This window comes from Lagenorhynchus albirostris, chromosome 1 (assembly GCF_949774975.1).
Source record: "Lagenorhynchus albirostris chromosome 1, mLagAlb1.1, whole genome shotgun sequence".
Lineage (NCBI taxonomy): Eukaryota > Metazoa > Chordata > Mammalia > Artiodactyla > Delphinidae > Lagenorhynchus > Lagenorhynchus albirostris.
The window spans coordinates 13,538,547-13,559,441 of record NC_083095.1 but is presented as its reverse complement, the minus strand read 5'-3'; the positions used below and the strand labels follow the sequence as shown (position 1 = coordinate 13,559,441).

At 55.6% G+C, this 20,895-nt stretch overlaps 1 protein-coding gene across 7 annotated transcripts in view; it reads right to left on the bottom strand.

Annotated features, from left to right (window-relative positions):
• The window catches only part of TTC7B (tetratricopeptide repeat domain 7B), a 239,921-nt gene that overhangs the window by 9,743 nt on the left and 209,283 nt on the right, over positions 1-20,895 (bottom strand). The window lies entirely within an intron of this gene.

Here is a 20,895-nt window from a genome sequence, read left to right as displayed (position 1 = left end):
TTGAGAAGCTGGGGGAGGGGGGAGGAGAGTGGGGACCAGGCCTCCACGGTAGCCAGACTTTTTCCACGTATTCTGGGGCTGGAGACGAGCGTTACGAGAAAACCTCCTGGCACCCCTGTGGCCTCCGTCCTCCACATCCCCCCAGCCTCCCTGCTCCGGTGTCAGAACCAAATCACGAGGTGGCTCCTTCCCCCACCCCCCTTCAAGTCAACTAGGGCAAATGCCCCCATGTCCTCAGACAGGCATGGGGGTGCAGCACCCAGAGAGGAGCCTCGGCCCGAGGAACCAGCGGTCTGGGCACTAAGCAGACACCCTGGGAGCCATTCCCTCAGCAGTGTGTGCTGTGAAATGGTGCTGAGTATTCCAGAGGGAGAAGGGAAAGACCCCCAGCCCTTCCCTCCCTCCCCCAGAGGATGAGCAGACGTGGCTGAGAGGCTGCCCACACCTTTGCTCACCAGGATGCCTGGCGGCTGCAGGAGGCTGTGCTCTCGCGGGGGCCCCTTTCCAGGTCAAATGTTTTATTTGAAGAAATGTACCTTCTGGGGACCAGGCCTTTCTAGCATTGAACTCAACTCAGAAGGAAACAAAACTCAATTTTTCAAAAACCTCTTGTTTTTCGAAGCCAGCAGCCAACCAGCTATGGAAGCAGAAATCCTTGGGGCTGGCGCAGGGTGGGGAGGCGGGGGGGGTTGGGCCTCTGCTCTATGACAGAAATCCCTGCTGCAGTCCCCGACAGGCAGCCTCCCACTCTTGCTTGCACCCTCCAGTGACGGGGAGCTCACTACTTCTCCAGGCCGCCCACACCGTTGGTGGGCAGTCTGAACTGTCGGTTAAAAATGTGTAGCCCTAATTAGGCTTTATATCTAATTCCTACTCTTTGATGTTTGCTGAGTCCTCTGGAGTCATGCAGAAAAGTTCCCTCCCCTCCCTTTCTGCCCTATAGCCTTTCAGGCTCTGAAGAAAGCTTCCAGAATTCTCTCTCTCTCTCTCTCTCTCTCTCTCTCTCTCGCTCTCGCTCTCGCTCTCGCTCTCGCTCTCGCTCTCTCTCTCTCACACACACACACACACACACACACACACTTCAGGGCTTTAGAGGAATGGTAAACTCAGACCTCCCACCCTCCTGCCCCCATCTCACTGGACTCTAGTGCTGAGGGCAGCGCCCAAAGGAGACCTCACTGTGGGCTCAGAAGGAGACGTTAAGCCCCAGAAAACCGCGAGTGGGGCTCTTCCTTTATTTTTAAGCGTCTGACTGGCAGAATCTTTCAAAGCTGCTTTCTTCCAGGATGGTGTGGAATATTCTGAAGAAGCTCGTTCTACGATTAGCAGAGCAATGGGCTGTCAGGCAGTAAACACCAGCGGTGAGCGGAGGGGCAAGTCTGGCCCGAGCCAGAGGGCCCGTCCAGCCCCCAGTGGATGTCACACAGACTCAGGGCCCTTGGCCCCAAATTTCCTCTGGCCTAATTTCTTTGAAACTGGGTAGCTCGGCGTCAGTGCTGAAATATCCACAGATCGTGGTGGCTTCTAGGGAACAGTCCCTCAGGGAGGAACCACAGCTGGCCGGCCAGCAGCTTCCAAGCACCGAAGCCCCACAGCCTGTTGCGTCTGCAGCAGGGCGTCGGGAGGGCGCTCAGGCGTGTGCAGAAGGGCACGTGAGCACCTCCAAAGGCGGGAAAGGGGGCCATGGGTGGGCACGCACGCTGTCAGGGTCACAGAGTGAGCTGAGGAACAGCATCCCAGTTCCCGGGTTCCCAGGACGGGGCTCGCTCACTTTGCTACAACCAAGGCTGTTTTTAGCTCTTCTCTCCCTTCCGCAAACTTCTTTTGAGTACTGCGATGATCCAGCACCGCGGTGTCGGGAGCTGTGTGGCGCGCAGGGCGCTCAGAGGCACAGGCCGACACCCTGGCCACATTCCCTGCTCTCTCTGGCCTGGAGGGGTTGGTTTGCCAGGGGTCCTGCCCCAGACTGAGAGCCCCCTGAGCAGGGCAGGACTGTCATTCACGTGTGGACACATCAAGAACAGAGCCAGGCTGCAGGAAGGAGGATAAGGGGGAACATTCCAGGAGAGAAAACATGACGCTCCCCCCTTTATAAAAAACGAATGAGAAGCTCATAGTTGGGGTGACCACTCATGGCCACACAGTGTTGAAGCACTGTCACCCCAAATCGGATCCAATGCCTCCACCTCTAAAAGCTTCCCGTAAACTGGTACGTGGCCCTGCGTGTCTAGTTCTTCCCGGAGGACAGTGGCTCTCCCTGAATGGTCTGGGGTAGGCAGGCTCCTATCCGGGGGAGCCACACCGGGGAGGGGCCTTAGAGGTGACAGAGAAATGAGGAAATGGCCCTGGGAGTTGGGTCCCAGCACCCAGGTTTCCCAAGGACCAGCTCAGGGCTCTTTGCCGCACGTCAGGTTACCAGGATCTCTAGAGAGGGCACTGGGCATACAGGGAGCTTAGACGCATGCCAAGAGCCTTCTCTGGGTTCACTGGCTCTGACCCTACAGCTCGTGGCTGGTTTGTCCAGGGAGCAATCCTCCTTGGGGGAGAAGTTCTGGGGACATGACATCCCCGTCCAGCTCTGTCAGCCTGCCTGGGCAGCGCAGGCCCTTTCTGCACGTTGTGGCTTCCAGACCATGGGCTCTCCAGATCCAGGGGACCACCAGAGCGCCTGGCCTGAGAGGGGCTGACAGCATTGCCCTCATCTGTGTGACGTGAAGAGCGCCCACCCTACCCAGCACGCTACTCACACGGCACGCCCGTTCAGTCTGGGACGGGGGCAGCCCGGCTCCCTTCCCTGCGACGTTACCTCAGCAGCATCCCTCCCACTGGCTGTGCTATCTTATAACCATCCCCCACCTGTAATCTCTGCTGGAAGATGAGCTCAGACTCCAGATTACAGATGGGGTGTCCTGTGCCCTTGGCAGTCTCCCCTGGCCCCGACTGCAACCTGGCTGTCTAGAACCCAGCGCCCCTTCACTTGCCCTTCAGAGTTCATGGTGTGGTGATTTTGCTAGTCAGGAAAAAAAAAAGGGAGCGCTGACCTCAGTAACAGAAGGATGACATCACCTCAACATCAGTATGTCTGAGCATCTCTCTGACTCGAGCGCTGGAAGGACTAAGGAGGCGTCGCCTTCCTTCCTCCCTGAAAACCAGCGCAAAGGCAGGCTGGGAGCTGCTCTCTCTCCTTACCCCAAGTGCTGCCCCGACCCCTAGCCCTGGGGGTGGAATTACTTTTATCTGTGTCCCGAGGCCTGGGTGTCCCACACTGCAGCAGGCAGGACCCTCGGAGACCAGGCCGGCAGGGTGACAGGGAGTCCTGTGCCCGGGCAGGTGAGCTCCACACTGGCCGCAGCCTGAGGCGAGGCACTCATAAATTCAACGAGCTCGCGCTCAGAAACGCCAGCGTGAGCCTCTCCAGAGCTCTGCGTGGCACACTGACCTAACTGAAGAAATGTCAGATCAAGCCAGCCCCACGCAGCATCAAGGGACACCCGTGAGAAGGAATCTCGGGGTTACTTCTGCACCTCGGGCCGGGCGGGGGCCCTGGCGAGGGGCGAAGCGGGGAGCTTTGGTGTCCCCAAAAGATGTGGAGATCCTGGGCATCGTCCTTACTCTGAAGCCCGGGACAGTTCTTGGTAACGTTCCAGGTAACTCTCTAGCCCCGCCTCCCTCACGCTGCCATTTGAATCACGTGCTTTGTTGTTGCAAATATTAGCTCAGAGTCTCAGCGTGAACGGGAACGTCAGCTGCCAGCTCTGAGGGGAGAGAAAGCCACAGCTTGGCCCCAGGGCTGTGGGACCTGCCACGCCCCAGCCAATGTTTTCTGTGGGTGCTAACACGGCTCCCCGTGCCCATACTTTTCCATTGGTAATGGGCAAGAGACTCCTGGCTGACTTAGTTAAACGTCTCCCTGGTTGACTTATTTATAAATAATAAACAAGGGGGATATCCACCTTCCCCAACAGCAAGTCAGGCAGGAACAAGAGCAAGGGGTGGCCTGGAAGTCAGCATTTCCCCACGGTCTGAGTTACCCACGCAGTGGAAAGTTTGGTGCTCATCACCCCCGGAGGCCGAGGCCCAGCCTCCCACCCTCAGGGGAGGCTGTTGCTACTCCGGGTGTGTTTGGGAAGATGGTGTTCCTCTCGAGGCCTGTGCAGCCCGGCCAGAGAGTAAACCGGGTCCTGCTTTGGGCCCAGCCTCCCCGTGGGGGGTCCCAGGGCTTCCACAGGTGAGAACAGCAGCCCAGGCAGTCACCTGGCTCTTCCAGAAGCTGGTGGGAATGGGGAGGGAGACATGACCCCAGAGCCCTGGAGTGGGGAGTGGAGGTTCTCCACGGTCAGAAAGACGATTCCCAGGCCACCACCTCGTTGCTGAGCTGACGAGCTTCCTGGGAGAAGCCGAGGGTGGGAGGGTCCTAGAAACTCCAGCCTCACTCCTGAGGTCCCAGGCTGAGATCCCTTCCCAACGACCCTGACACACCCTCATCAGGCCTCTGTCCCAACCTGTCCTCAGATGGGGGGATGGGGTGGGGGAGGGTCACACCTTTGACTGGCGTGTCACTGTTCGTGAGTCTGAACATTTACCACCAAACAATGAAAGCAAAAGCCGGCCCTGTTATTTCCAGCAAGAAGTCCTGGCCTTCCCTGGGCCGGCACCCTGGTGGAGGGCATGCCCTCCCAGGCCAACTCTGTGGTCCACCGCCAGCTGTCCAACTTAGGCAAAACCTTCTCTCTAGCCTCTTTCCCAACCTAGAAAATGAAGGGGTGGAGTAGATGATCTCCAGATGAAAATACTAGGGTTTGGGAGAGTTTCCCACCCACCAAGTATTGTTGGAGCACCTACTACACACCTGATGCCTATCTATTCTTTCAGGGCTTAAAGTTTAATTGGAGGAACAAGCAGAAAACACTACAGGGCAGCCTCTTTCCTGCTGTCTGCAGGGTAACCGACCACAGTGTGAAAGGAAGGGGTGAGGGGCAGCGGCCGGCGCGGCTGGGAGGGCTTCCCGGGGGAGGAGAGGCCCAGAGCAGGGCTGCCCTCCAGCAGCAAAACTGGACACAAACAGGAGAGTGGCCCCAGAGGCACATTCCCTACCGCGGTGCAGTAGCCCAGGCAGAAGAGAGGAGAGCAGGCTCTGCTCTGATTCTGTGGGGGACCCTGGGGACGCTGGGGACCTGAGTGCCCTGGAACCCCGTGGGCACTCAGTAAATGCTGCTTGACTGAAAGGCAGTTCCGGTCCCTGGCACGTGCTCAGTATACTACAGGCACTCAATAGATGGCTGTGTGTGGGCGTCACCTCCCTGCTCAGTCACCCACTCCAGTCTAGGCAGTGCCCACCCTAAGAGGGGTTGGCACCCTCCATGGCACCCGGAGCAGGGGAGCGGAGGGGAGGGCTTCCAGGCCCCAGCCCTGCAGGCTCCTTGGGGCTATCATGGAGAACGTCAGCTACACGACGGCCACCAGGACGCCTCAAGGCCAAGTGCTCCCGCGACCGGGCTTCCAGCAGGTCCGGCCGGGGGCTGCCCACCCGAGGCCCACCGGCTGGAGCGGGACAATGCTCCCCACCTGCCCCGCCGGGACGTGAGCGCGGTGATTTACTCTCCGCCAAGGAGGATGCGGTCATTTGGGCGAGCGCCTCCCCCATCCCCGCCAGGGTTTGGCATGAACAATTTTTCCATTTTTACACAGGAGCAAACAGAAATGATAAGACAGTCTCTGATGACGGGAGGACAGGAATTGATAAACCTTGGAAAAAACGTTTTCCACAAATAACATGAGGACTCACCCCACGGAGTGCGGGCAGGAAGGTAGGTGTGGGCTCCGGGACCCCTGGGCCAGGCCGGGCCAGCCTGGAGGACAGACCCCGGGGAAGCTATGCTGCAGTGAGGAAAAGAAAGGCCGTTTGCTCGGACATGGGGACTTCCTCGCCTGGGCTTTTGTTACAGACGTTCTCCCCAGGGCCCTCAGGCCTCGTCCTGGGACATGCGGGGAGCAGCTGCCCCCGGGAACCACGCGGCTGCCGGGGAAATGGAACAACCTGGCCCGCGCTCTCTGTTCCCACAGAGCCGAGCTCTTACCACTGACCACTTCAACAGAGTAAACGGCATCAAGATTAGGGCCGTTTCCTCAAAACTCCCCCATCAGCCCCCATGGGAAGGGTGCAGTGACGTGGTGGCTCCCCTGAACAGAGGCCCTCAGGGCTGGGCCTCGGTGCCCAGGGCCATGAAGGCTTCTCCAGGCCACGTGCCTGTGCAGGGAGCTCCCCAGCGGATCCCTGAGGGGTTGACCAATCACCTGGGTGGAGACAGGCAATCGGAGGAGGAAATTACAGCCACTGCAAATATCGCTCCTGTGGTTAAGCTCCTGCGACTCTCACGTGTGTGGACTTAGGGAAGGTAACACTCACTGGGTCCACAGAGGTGGCCGCTCGCAGCCAGTGGGGACCTGCCCCAGGCTCCGCTGCCCCAGGAGCTGAGCGGGTCTGCTCTCAGCTTCCTGGTAACCCTCTCGGGCACCCCCTGCTCTCCGACTGGGGTACTTTGCTGAGAAGTGAGCCCTGGCCTTCTCCCAAAGGACCTAACGTCCACCTTGCATGGGCCCTGGGGACCTCTTCAACTCACCCTCAGTTCTCACAGCCATGCTTCCTTGGGAAAAGGGAAGGTGCAGAAACCTAACACCTGCTAGGCAGCTCTTAGGTGCTGGGCAGGTGCCCTCACAACACCTATAAGGATAGACAGCTAGTGGGAAGCAGCGGAAGATCACAGGGAGATCAGCTCGCTGCTTTGTGACCACCTGGAGGGGTGGGATGGGGAGGGTGGGAGGGAGACGCCAGAGGGAGGGGATATGGGGATGTATGTGTAGGTATGGCCGATTCACTTTGTTACACAGCAGAAATGAACGCACCATTGTAAAGCACTTATACTCCAATAAAGATGTTAAAAAAAAAAAAAGGATGGAATTCTCATTTCTGCATGACAGAGGCCAAACTGTCCAAGGTCATAGGAATCGCCCATGGTTGGTAGAGCTAGAATTCAAACGTGGGTCTTCTTGGCTCCAAGATGTGAGATCTCCCAACGACCTCTCCCTCCCGGCCACCTGCCCGGGCAGTCCTGAGTCTCAGTCTAACGACCTCTCCCTCCCGGCCAGCTGCCCGGGCAGTTCTGAGTCTCAGTCTAACGACCTCTCCCTCCCGGCCACCTGCCCGGGCAGTCCTGAGTCTCAGTCTCTCTCCCCGTTGCCTCCTCTCAGCTGTTGTCTCTGCGGAGAGTGGTGAGGTGAGCGCCACTGCATCTGTGCCCCAAGCACCCTGCGCCCGCAAGTCCTGACTCAGGGACACCTGTGCTCTTCTTTGCCGATGTCCACTGCTCCCCCTTCTCCTCTGCCTCCCTCCCCACCACTAAACCATCTGGATCGGAGTCCAGCCGTGTGCTGGTAAAGTTGCTCTCCGAAAGAAAAAACCCCGGATGCGTAGCATTTGCCACTTTCCGTGGTATAAATACTCCCTCCGCGGCTGAGTTCACAGGACGTCACTGTAGGCGGAGCTGGGAAGCCGGGAACAGAGCGGCCCACCGGCCCCGCAGGCACCGTCTGCGTCCTCTAATTGGCAGGAGCCCTGAGCTCCTCGCCCCCAACGAGAGCAGAGAGGGGCAAGAAAGGCAGGCGATGCTGGTGCCCTGAGACGCGTGCACCCCGTCGGCCAAAGCACATGGTACCTTGATGGCTGGGCGGGGTCAGCACAAAAATACTGTTTTCTCCAGGATCGAGGACAGAAGGGGAGAAAAGAGGCCCGTTTTCTTCTGTCATCAAGCAACTTGACTCGGGGAAGCTTAAGGCATCGTTGAAACGCCCTCATAACGCCTCCGACATCTGGCCTTTGTCTTCTCCCGTTCAGTCTCCAAAGGATCGTTGGGCAACATGGCCTCCTAAGCCTGGATTTCCCTAAAGCCAACTTCCTTGTACACCGGGCTGCGTCCTGTCATACTCGTGGGTGGGTGCACGGTGGTCGGGGGTGACTGGAGGGGCTGCTGGCAGCAAGGAGGATGGGATTGCAGCTTTAATCATTCCAGAGGCAGGAGCAGATTCGTCCCCTTTGTGTGAGACACCAGGCAGCAGGTACAGAACCTAACAGCTTGTGGGAGTCCTAATTAGAGAGCCAGGTATAACTCCGTTGACCTGCCCGGCTTTGAAAGGCCTGGAAAAATGCATGTTTGTCCTTAGGAAGAAGCAGATTTTGCTTCTCGCTTGTTCTGCAAGGTCCCCGCGGGGATCGCTTGTTGGCACTTTGATTCTAGCCTCCTGCATCTGCCCGGATGCCCGCTGCCCGGACGTGGAGGATCAGAAAGAACTTGCGGGGACCCGGGTCCCTACAGGGGAGGGGCCATTTTCCACAACAGGCCTGTTTCACGCCTTTGTTTATGAAGAAAGACACAGCATCGTACCCCACAGCTTCCCCCGTGGGGCTGGGCCAGCAGTTGCTGCTTCATTTGGAAGGACATCAGCCAGCATTTCAATTTCGGATCTAATCAAGACTGACCTCTCGGCAAGGCCAGATCCCAGGCTTAGTGTGTGTGTGTCCAGGATTCCTTGGAGAAACAATCACTGCTGTTATCAGCTTGGGTTATCCCCCTCCCAACCCTGCCCCTCCAACCCAGGAGGCTGCCAGCTGGCCAGAGAATCAGGTCTCCAGGAGACATCAAGAGGGGACAGTTCACGTTTTTCTCGAGAACCAAGGCCGGATTGACTGTCAGACACCATCGGAGTCTAGGTAAAGCTAGAACAGCCCCTGACACGGAGCAGGGGCTCAAATACTGAGTCCTTTGCGGCTTTACATGCCTTCTGGGCGACTAGCTGATGTTCTGAGAGGCTTGAAAAGAAACAACACCTGCAAAGGCATTTTAAGTGACAGGTGTTATGTAAACACCAAGCAGATGAGGAAGGTGGAGGGAGGACGCAGCCTGGAGGAGGGACAAGAGGGACCGCGGGACAGTCAGTGGACCTGGCGGGAAGTGAAGGGGCAAAGTAACCACGGGGCGAAGTGCTTGGAGTCCCGGGAACCTTGGCGGAGGAGCCGTTGAGCTGAGGAGCTCGCAAAGGGCGTTCCCAAACTCTTGGAGTCTTGGGCTTTCTGGACACCGAGGCCCAGATCTGAGAGCTAGTGGGGGGTCTCTCAGACCGCAATTCTCTTCTCTCTCCAGGAGGCAGCTGAGGCCTTCCTTGGAGGCACGTTGGGGTAAGGCCAGCTCCGGACCCCGGGCAGCCTTCTCACCAAATACCCCAGCGTGGAGCCCCTGCACACCTTGTACCCCTCCTTGGTCAGCAGGTTTCTAAGAGCAAGGGGTCTGCGATGACAGGCCCCAGAGGAGGCTTCTGCACATCTGGATCCAAGTAATGACCTTTCCAGAGCCTGAAACCTGGTGATTCTTGGTATTTCGTCATTGGTGCATTTGGCATTCCTTCCTCCTAAAGCAATCCTTCACCACCACCCCACCCCCTTGGTAACAGGAGGGACACCAAAGGCTAACCCAGAAACTTTTCTGCATGTGCCTGGGCTCCTAAATCAGTGCTGAAGCTGTCGATTCAGGCATATCCAGGGTCCGGGCAGCTGTGAGCAGGGATGCTACACAGCAGGGAGAGACCCCTCTGGGCAAGGTGAGAGGCAAGAGGAAAGACAGAGACTTCACTGCAGTTGAGAGCAAAAGAGAAAGGAGACAGGCTCAGCAGTTGCTGCTTGACTGTCAAGTCACAGAGTCAAGCCCTCCAATCCCCAGAAGATGGTGAGAAATTCCACTCCTCCCACCAGAGCAAGGGGCAGAGTTCTCTGGGGCCAGGGTCACCCTGGAGGGGTCCAGAGAGCTGATGCCTTTCACCCCACCCCCAACCCAAGAAGGCAAGTGCTATTATCCCGTTTTACAGATAAGGAAAGTGGGCATGAAACCTTCAAAAGTGATGGAATCAGGATTCCTGGTGGGTCTGCCACTCAGTGCTGTGCCCTTGGCAAGTCCCTTCCCCTGTCTGTCTCAGCTTCCCCAATTGTGAAAGGGGACGCTTAGATTAGGGAATTCCACTGGCGTTCTAAATCCCGGACTGCTTTCAACTGTCTGGGGAGCATCAGGTCCAAAGGCTTTCATCTGCCACCTGTCCACCCTAGGCCCTCATCCTTGATATCGGTGAAGGAAAACCAGAAGCAGTACCTGGGGGAGACTTCTCACAGGAGGTCCTCCCTAGACCTCTGGGCTGAAGAGTTTTAAGCTCAGACTGTCAGAAGGTCCGGACAACACATGAGAGAGACATGGCCCAGAGAGAGCCCAGAAACACCAGCAGGGGCGTCTCTGGGACCAGCCCCAAATGATGGGGAAGCAATTCAGGCACGAGACGGGTCGGAGGCTGCCAGCCCGGGTGGCTCCAAATGCCACCATGAGAAAATGGTGGCAGCTACGCCCTCTGGCTGAGTTCAGAGGCAGGCTGCGCGGGGGCGGAGGGAGCTGAGGAATCCAAGTTAAGCAGCAGGGCTAAAATCCTGGGAGGCCTGAAATAAGGAGAGGGGATTAGGGACCGGGATCTGAGAACACAGAAGGACCCTGGTAAGTGAAAAAATCTGGATCAAATTCCTGATCCAAGCTAGGGAGCAATAACTGTGGAAAGGCAGGAAAGCAGTGGAAGCGAACCGTCAAATCGTCCTGGAATAATGGGGCAGAATTTCTAAGAATAAATGGTTTGGGTAGAGTATGTCAGATTTTAAATAATTTTAGATCATCATTACTAATGAGACACTGAACCACTCTGCCTGTAATTAGTCATCTAAGACTCCAAAACAAAAGAGGAATAAACACAGAATTCATTTTTTCCCTTAAGCTGCAGCAAAGGAAAGCCTAGTGACACGGCTTGCATTTCAGAGCCTGCCCTGGGTCTGTGTTGCTTCTGGGTCTGTGATTTCAGTCCTCAGGGAACGCAGGGGTGGCCCGATGCCACGGCTCCCTGGCTAGCACCCAGAAAATGCTGCAGTGGGAGGATGGACCCAATCATCAAGCAGAAAATGTCTGCAGAGAACATCCCTGCACCGACTGATGCTGTTTGGGGTGGGAGGGTTTCTGGCGGGGGCGGGGGGTGGCGGGAACAAGGGCCCCAAGTCACACAGGAGCCATGCGGATGTACAGCACACGTTCCGGATTCCCAGGCGACACTCCTTTTGCTCCAACAAGGACACACGTTCCCAACAAGCCAGAAGCACACAGTTTCAAAATGATGTGAAGACATAGCTTGTGTCGTAAAACCTTTCAATTACCTGCTTCTTCCCTCAAGTCATTCCCAATACCCGCCACCCCCGTCCCCACTCAAAGGTCCTCTCTGCTGGGTTCGCTCCCCTGATCCGCTTCGGCAGACTCGCTCTTTGACTGTTTCTGCCACTGCTGTCCCCTCCCTCCCAAAGATGGGTGCAGGTGCTCTGCAAAGCCGGTTAGGGCAATGTGGCCTCTCCCTCCCTTCCTCAGAAGACGCCCCTCCCCAACCCAAGCAAGATGTGAGAGCAGAGAAGATATCTTGGTGCTGTGGAAATAAGGAAGCTGCTTTCATCTGGGTTTGGGGTGGGGGTCAGGGGCAAAAGAAGAGGCTCCCTCAGTCTGGGACCAAGAGCAGAAGGCGGTCTCATCCTGAACGGGACGCCAGGCTCACAATCTATGGAGGGAACCAGCAGGAAGGGCTGAGGGTGTGTCCCAAGTCACAACCAAGGGACAAAAGATCGTCCTTGGGGAGAGATGGCTTGGGGGTGACCAACAGAAAGTCCACTACAAGAGAATTCACCTGGCCTGAGGGAGTGGGGTTTGGACGTCCGTTGTTTTCAGACGGGAGATGATGTTGAATGATACTTGCGTGGCACACGGGGCTGAGGCTACCCCTTTCCTGGCTCACCTGTAGCCACAGGACACTAGCAGGGAGGCTCTGGCCTACAGCGGAGGGAACAGGTGGGAGCGCTCTGGCCCAGGAAGAAGCTCTGTGTGGTGGAGGAGGGGTGCTGCCTGGGTCCACGCAGCTCCAACCCCTCGGCGGCTGCCACGCCAACACGTCTGCCTCGGTGCCCCCGGCCGCCCGGGGTGGCCATTTCAACCACCCCAGCACTTGAGTCTGAGTCAGGCCTTGGGGCCTGGCATCTAGCTTGGCAGGTGAGCTCCTCTGGGGAGCGGGGAAACAGAGCACAGGGGCTTCGACCAAGGAATGGTGGATTCTTTTTACATTACCATTTTGATCTCTGGTCTGGAACTAGGTCTCTCGTGGGTGTGGTCAGGTGAGTCCGTTTCTTAGAGGTGACCCTCCCCGACTGGACTGAGAGAGCCTCGCAGGCCCGGCAGACAGCTGCACGGGGGCGCCTGCCCGCCCTCGGCCCGGGCCTCGCCACTGTGGACTCCAGTAGTGTCCCACGGCCGTCTGTGGTCTAAGGATGGTGACCACCATGCTCCCCAAATGGGGTTCAGGGTCTGACACAGAAGAATGTGCTTGGGGACAACAGGACAGAGTATCTGAACTTGAGAGGGGTCGTCACTGCGCCCCTCCCGGGGCCCCTGAACAGAGGGCTGCCCCTCCAGCCTTCTGTCATGTTCAGCCCCTGGAGCAGGTCCACAGGTAACCACTAAGCTGACACACCTGACGGGAGCCCTACCTGGCAGCCCAGCAAGTCCTCTCTGAGATCCCGCTGCCCCGGGAGGTGCATTAATTAGCCCTGTCCGGGCCTCCACGGTCTCCAGTCCCACCTCAGTGTCATTTCCTGTCCTCGTGGTCGATGGGACTTTGTGCAGAGGCGGAGCCACAAAGAGCTAGTAAACCTGCCCGGCGGAGCCAGCATGTTCCCACGAGAGCTGCTCGGTCTATTCAAGGGAATTAGCACCCAGGCTTTGGGGGGCTTCACTCATAAAAGGGGAGTAATGACATCTGTCAAGTTCACCGTCGCCTGTAGTTGTTCTCCCCCCGCTCCTCCCCAGCCCACCCGCCCCACGCCGGCCGGCCACCCCTGGTCTACGCAGTCACTGGGCTGCCTCAGGCAGGGCGCCTTCCCCCAAGGAGCAGACAGACCCATGAGCAAACAATTCCGCGTTGGTTCAACCGGTGCTTCCAGGGAGGGAGGTCAAGGGGCTGAGGGCCCCTCTGTCAGGGTAGGTAGGTAGGGGGCCAAGAAACGCTTCTCAGAGGCAGTGACTCCTGAGCCGGGCTCCACGACAGGCTCTGCCCTTCCTGCCGCCCAGGCTGATGCCTGGTACCTGACTGCCCCTGCCCACAGGCCGAGGGACCACCCCACCCTGGCCATGGGGGCACCCATCTTCCACAGCAGCCCTGGTCTGGCCCAGCTGGGCCTCCCCCTGAACCCAGTCAGAAGAGATGCTTTCTGCCTCTACCTGACAACAGGTCAGGCCAGCTGGGGCCTCCACCGTTCCCTGACTCCTTTCAGCCTGGATAACTAGGGCTACAGGCTCAACAGAAACAGTCAGAAAGTAATACTTAAAAAGGAAAGTGTAATACCATGCTCTCGGCCAAGCACGTGCCACGATATATTCTTTTTTTTTTTTTTTTTTGCGGTACGCGGGCCTCTCACTGTTGTGGCCTCTCCCGTTGCAGAGCACAGGCTCCGGACGCGCAGGCTCAGCGGCCATGGCTCACGGGCCCAGCCGCTCCGTGGCATGTGGGATCTTCCCGGACCGGGGCACGAACCCGTGTCCCCTGCATCAGCAGGTGGACTCTCAACCACTGCGCCACCAGGGAAGCCCCATGATATATTCTTATTTCAGCTCCTCCAACTGCTGAAATTTGGTTCAGGAGGAAAGCCACACCCATGGTCAGTTCCTTCAGAAAAGAACTCCCTGTCAAATCGAGGCAGAGAGGCTTCCACCACGGGCAGGTGGGACCTAAATTATGGAGACTGGTAGTAACGCTCATAGCTAGTGCTTATGGAGGGCTAGGCAGCCTGTGTGACTCACTTAACCCGCAAAATCACACCGCCAGGGGATCACCATTATTATCCCTATTTTATAGCTGAGAAAATGGAAGTACAGAAAGATTAAGGGACGTATCTCAGGCCACACAGTTGGTAAGTGACAAAGCTGGGACCCAGGTGGGTTGGCTCCAGTGCCATGCTCTCAACCTCTGTGCTGTCCTATCATTCAAGTTGGAGACTCTTAAGTGACTCTACCTTCTCGTCCTGGCTCTGCTCCTAACTTGAAATACGACCTAGGGCAGGTCACCAAGGGCAGCGTCCCCATCAGTAAAAATGAAATTCTCGATTTCATATTTCATACTGCAAGAATAAACATCAGATACGGCGAATGAGGTTTTACATTTCTTTTTTGAGGTTAAGGTTATATTCGTGCCAATTATTAATAATTCTTGGGGGACTTCCCTGGTGGCACAGTGGTTAAGAATCTGCCTGCCAATGCAGGGGACGTGGATTCGAGCCCTGGTCGGAGAAGATCTCACATGCCGAGGAGCAACTAAGCCCGTGCGCCACAACTACTGAGCCTGCACTCTAGAGACTGAGAGCCACAACAACCGAGCCTGCGTGCCACAACTACTGAAGCCCGCACACCTAGAGCCCGTGCTCCGCAACAAGAGAAGCCACCGCAATGAGAAGCCCGTGCACCGCAACGAAGAGCAGCCCTGGCTCACTGCAACTAGAGAAAGCCCGCGCGCAGCAACGAAGACCCAACAAAGCCAAAAATAAATAAATAAATTTTTTAAAAAAGAAAAATTCTTGGAAGGGCCTGAAGCTGTCAATGTTGCTCAGAGGCAGTGTGTACCATTAAGGGACGGGAGGGAAGCTGGAGTGAGGAACAGGGGCTAAGCATCTGGTAGAAGGCCCTGCTCTTTCCTCTCCTCTGTTAGTTTGAGTCCAAATACTGTCAGTAAAGACAGTAGAGAAGTTAAGGCCTGCACACTGTTCAAAGAGTACTGTCAACAGCACACAGATGAGTAGGAAAGGTGGACATCTAAATATTTCAGTAGTCTTCCTTTAAAGAAAACAATTGTTCTCCTTATGTTTAAAAGCATTTTAAAAACCCTGGAAGTAAATGAAATACAATTAATAGATGAGAAGGCTTCTCACTAGACGATGGTAGTGTTTTGTTCCCTGCCAATCATTCTTTCTATGTACAGAGAGAAATCGATACTTTCGATGAAAGAGATCCGTTTCTCAAGATCAGCATTTGCAAGGGGAAGGGTATCTCCATTCGGCTTCATTACCTTAATTGTACCTGGGTCTTATCCAGAGTAACAGGAAGGATCAAAGTTCCCTTCTTTAAGACTGGCTTCTCCAAGGGAAAGATGCGGAGCCCTGCCCTGTCTGGGCCCTGGGCCCTGGGTGCCCCTTACTAAACTGATGGATAAGCTAGACAGATACACAGACAGTTGCCGCCTCTGGAATCACCCTGAAAATTTCACGACTTCATGCTGCATCTCTCCTCCAATAGGGGCATCAACTGGAAAACGTGCTTCTAAATCATAAAATAGACACAAGCAATTTCCTCCAAGTCTCATGAAACACTTTAAAAGAGGGAGAGAGAGAAAAACACCACAGTTTCATAAGTTAGCAGTGCAAGCTGCGTCAGGCAAGCCGGAGTCACCTCTTTCCCTTGATTCAGACCTGCCCTGCCTGCCACCCTTCTGGCTCGTCATGCGCAATGGGATGAAGTATTTTCGCACAGTAGACGAGCGTGTAAGCTTGAGGACAGTTTAAAGAAAGCTCCGACTTCAGGTCCCTCTTTGAACTTCAGAAGAGCTGCCGCCGTCTCTGAGCAATGTCATTAGCCTTGTTCGGATGCTTCTGGCTCAAACTTTAGAGCTGCGAACACGACTTAAAATGAAGTAACCATCCAGAAGACTTGTCCCCCTGCACTGCGCATTTCAGGTCCTCCTTCCAGACCTCCCGCCGACGTGGCGTGCCTCCGGGTATTTCATAACAGGATGCACTTTTCCGACAGCGCGGCCGTTCTCTGCCAGCCTTTGCTACTAACGTGCTCCCGGAACAGAACTGCAGCACCCGTTCTGAAGTTCTCACACTTGATGTCACTACAGATTTCTGATGTTTCTGAAAATGTAAGATCACGGAGGAGACCCTCGAAGACACCTGTGCTGAAATCTTTAGCCTGGAGCTGTCTGGATTGAACTGAGGTGTGGGGTGAGGCGTGTTTCACGCCTCATCCACAGAGGTCAGCCAGCACTTTTGGACCCTTCATGCCCCAAACAAAAAGTCTATTCTATTATTCAACTGGCCACCTACAATAGCCCCCAAAGTGTCTTTCCACTGAGCAGGAACCCCCTGCAGCCTCCTTGGGGGTCCTTGCCGAGCTATTCATACAACCCACCATCATGGGGCCCTCAGGCTGAGGCAGGGAGGCCTCCGCCCCACTCCTGGGAGGACCTCTGGGGCCTGACCCCTGGCCTCCGATGGTCCCTCTTCCCCAAGGTCCTCCCCTTTCTTTGGGGTGCTCCACCAGTAGGCCTTTCTCACTACTTCCTGTGGCAGAGCGGGTGAAATTCACACCGCCCGACCCCGGTCTCCTAGCTACCCTCCTTTGAAGGACGGATGGCCTCTGTCCCTGTCCGGGTGTCCAGCCTTGTCGTGAGACCTTCGACATTCAAGGCCGTGGTCCCTGGTGCTTCCCCTCTGGTTTCTCCCCGCTTCAGCATTAGCTCTGAGAGACCCTCATCTTGCCGTAGCTGGAGGCCCATCCCTTGGGGACACGTCAGTCCTCTTCCTTCCCTGCAGGGCAGGGGTGGGGCACAAGCAGGGCCCTTCGGGCCCAGCCCCTCTCCAGCTCACACCCTCCCCAAAACAGCCCGAGCAGAGCACGCCTGTCTCCCTCTCCTGCGGCCCCAGCCCCCAGCATGCCCTGGGCGACCCCCACCATCTGCTTCTGTTTCACACCTCTTTTCGACCTGTCGAGTTCATTGGTGATGTGCTCCAGGATAAGTTACTTTCTCAGCAGTATTTTCCCCTCTAGTCTTACCAACATCAGTTCCCCGCACACAGCCTTTCTGGCTTCCTTCCACGTTCATCTCTCTCTTGAAGGCTCTCTCTGTTCCTTTCTTTTTTTTTTTTTTTTTTTTTTTTTTTGCGGTACGCGGGCCTCTCACTGTTGTGGCCTCTCCCGTTGCGGAGCACAGGCTCCGGACGCGTAGGCTCAGCGGCCATGGCTCACGGGCCCAGCCGCTCCACGGCATGTGGGATCTTCCCGGACCGGGGCACGAACCTGTGTCTCCTGCATCGGCAGGTGGACTCTCAACCACTGCGCCACCAGGGAAGCCCCTCTGTTCCTTTCTTACCTTCCCATCTCACACACTGCCCTCGGGAGCCTAGGGTGACGTTATCAGAGGGCAAGCAGGTGGCCCTGTTTGCAGAGCCTGTCCCTATCCTGGTCATCGTGTCCCTGTCTACCCTGAGTCCGTGCCTGTCCTTGGCCTGGGTGGTATCACCCAGAGGCCGTTCCTCTGCCCTTAGTCCGCCGTGAGCCCCCTTTCCCTCCTCTACCCCCTCCTCCTGAGCACAGGGTTTCTGGTGTGGAAACAGTTGCTCCATGTTTCATTAATTTATCTCAGGCCCTGGGAGTGAAAGGCTTTTTACCATGGCATGCAAATGTATGTAAAGTTATATACTTATGCAAAAATGATATGAACATATGCCTTTAGATTGTCTGGAAAAAAGTCTGATCACTCTATGATTCCCTCCCCTTGTCAACAACATCACTTTGTAATTCCTTATCCTGTCAGCTCACCGCTCCCTTACTATCTGCCCACACTCAGCTCTCTTGTCTTGTGCTAACTCATTATTAATATTAAACACATTATTTCTCTTCTTTCTTTGCCCTGTATGTGAATTTAAACACATCTGTGAAGGCTGAAACTATTAGAAAACTGTCAATTTTCACTGGGGTTTAATTTACATTTCTGTTGTCAAGTCTGACCTTGTATTAACTTTAATACATTTAATACTTTAATGAATACCATCTGCTTCCAAGTCGTTATTGCTTTTTCACAATATTAATGTGTTTGCATTTCTCTGAAATCGTGCCTCTCCTACGAGCTGGGCTGGGCGGTGGCACGTCCTCCCACTAACCCGCCCTAGAAGGTAGCAAACAATCGTTCCTCAGGGAACAAGCTCGCGCCCCGACTGCTAACCGTTCTCCGTGGCCACCGTCAGCCCCTGGTCTCCACCTGTGACACACAACGTGGCTTCCTTCCTTCAAATCGGCTCCCTCCGACTGCCCCTTGGCCCCTCTCCTTCCTCTCTGAGCATCAGGGCTGACGCAGACGCATTTTCCATCCTCTGGGCTTTTTCCATGACCTGCGATCTGCCTGCAGTCAGTTCCTTCCCTTGGAAGCCCCTTGGCTGGTTCTTTGGGATGGTGCTCGCTGCTGCGCTCAGGTCCTTCAAACTCCTTCTAGTCTGACCTCTGACCCTCGCCGTGGCCTTGCGGCCAGGCCTCCTTGGCCCACCCTGTCACTTGCGCACCCCACTCCTGAGAGCCAGGCAGGTGCCAACGCTCACATCTGTTTCCGCCTCCTCTGCCCCGTAAGTCTAGAGCCCCCGACTCTTCCCTTGGACGTCACCTGGTAAAAAGGCGGCCTCTGATCTCCCTGCTGACAATTCATCTTCACTTAGGGGCTTGCAAAGCAGTCTGGCTGCCGCGAGGGTAGAGGCAGGACCTTCTGTGACTCAATAAGAGGTTTCCCTTCCTGTGCTTCATTTGTGTCTGGGGCTAAGATCATGCCTCTTTATGCACCAGGAGGGTGAGCCATAGAAACAGAGCTTTCCTGTGAGCTGGGGTGGGAGGCAGGAAAGAGAGGGCTGTGATGTTTCAGGGCTGGGGGCCTGGGTTCCAGGGGCTGCCCCTCCATGGGCACCAGGAGAGTCGGCAGTACCGGTGGGAGGGGAAGCTGACCTTGGCTGCCGCGGGACTCCCGCCAGCTGTGGCTGTGGCTGGGAGGATGCAGGCCCGCGGGCATCATTTACGAGGTCACCAAGAAGGAACTGGCCAAGCCACCCTTTGGGACCCACAACAAGCACAGTCACTGGGCAGTTTCGGACCACGAGAATCTGAACTCCTCAAATTTGTAGGCCTGTCGGACTCAATCTGCCTCCAGTCTGCATAGTTTTTGAATGTATCAGGACGCGTGGAGAAGTTTAAGAGTTTATTATGATCGCAATTTTCTCCTGTTGAGACCTCCAAGGCAGCTAATGTCTCCAGGCCAGAGAAGGCTCGGTCGTTGCCCTGGATCCAACAGGCAAGGCCCCTCCATCACCCGGCCCTCGCTCACCGGCTCTCCTCCGCTGGGCCCACTGCTGCTCCTTTCAGAAAGGAAAGCGTCTGGCATTTGGCAGGGAGCTCAGGTGTCTTGACAAGCTCCAAAGGTGAAACAGAAAACTTTCCCGGTGCGATTTTCCTATTTGATCTTTTGTCTCATGTGTTCCCCTTGGGGACGAACAAGAAATACTTCTCTGAATAATTCATGGGCCCCGGGGTAGAAACATGCTGCCTCTTTTTAATAAAAAGGCTGGGTACCCGGTGTTGATTATACCTCTTCTGTGATACTTCAGCAAAAGCAGGGAGATCTCAAAAGCTCTTTACAGATCCCTCTTACAATAGTGAGACAAAAATGAAAAGCCATGGAATATTTTTAACCAAACAAACTAATGTTTGGATAATACGTAAAATTATTTATAAAGCTGTATTGAACTACAAAATGCTCATAAAGGGAAGTTGAAAATTAAATGATTGTAATTATTACAAGGTCTGATTTATTTTTAAAACTGAAAATGATTGTCTTCAGTTTTCTATTTAATGAGCACCTACTAGGTGCCAGGAGCTCTGCTGGCCTCGTTATGTAAACCATTTCATGTTGTTCTCACAAATGAACTGGGTAAGGAACAGCTCAATGCACAGAAACACCGAGGCTCTTAGAGGTTAAGTAACTAGCCCAAGGTGTCCCGGGGGCAGGGCCAGGGCTGAGTTTGAACCCAGATCTGGCTCAGAAGCATACGTTTCCCATGGTTCCTAATGCTGGGCACCTGGGCCCTCTTCTGCTGAAAACCACTAGTTACTGCTCAGCTCCATCTACATTTTGTGATGTTACTGTGAGCAATGGTGAGAGAACAAAGCCTTTGGGACCCTCTGGAGAACATTTTACTTATTGGTTACAAAACCGTATCCTCTTAGCACTGGACAGAAACTCACAGCCTATCTAGTTGAATATTTTCATTTTACAGCAAGGAAACCGAGTGCGGAGAGCTTATGGGCTTTCCCCAAAGTCAGAGAGCGAGCGAGTGACACGGCAGGGCCAGAATTCTGTCCCTGGACACCTTGCCGATGCCCGTTCCTCCACGTCACACCCCCCGATCATACACGCTGGGCTCCCGAGGGCTGCCCACCTGAAGGACACCTCGGCTGCATTATGGGCTTTTCCCTTCCCGTGGCTCATGAAATCAGAGATGTCCTACCGCTAAGAATGAAATACAAATTCAGAAGCTAAGTCTGGCCAACAGGCCCAGAGAAAGCAGCTTTTCACCTGCTCCCTGGACCCGGTTCATCTTCAAGTCTCCATCCAGACTCTCACAGGAAGGGGACAGCAGACGGGCGGCTCCTGGGCAGCCGCTGTGCCCCACGTGTGAGTGGTCTAACTGACCCCGCCCAACTGAAACCGAGATGGTCGGGTGGCCAACTCCCAGGCAAGGAAGGGAGAGGAGCAGTGGGGCAGCCCCGGGCTCCTGGCCGGGCACCCAGAGGAGGGGCATGTGCGGCTTCAGAGCCACCACACCCGTATGCAGTGTGGACGCTGTGGTGACTTACCTGGGTCCTCTGGGCACAGTAGGGCTGCCCCCGTCCTCTGACAGGATGCTCCCACTAGCCAGTGGCCTCGGAGACA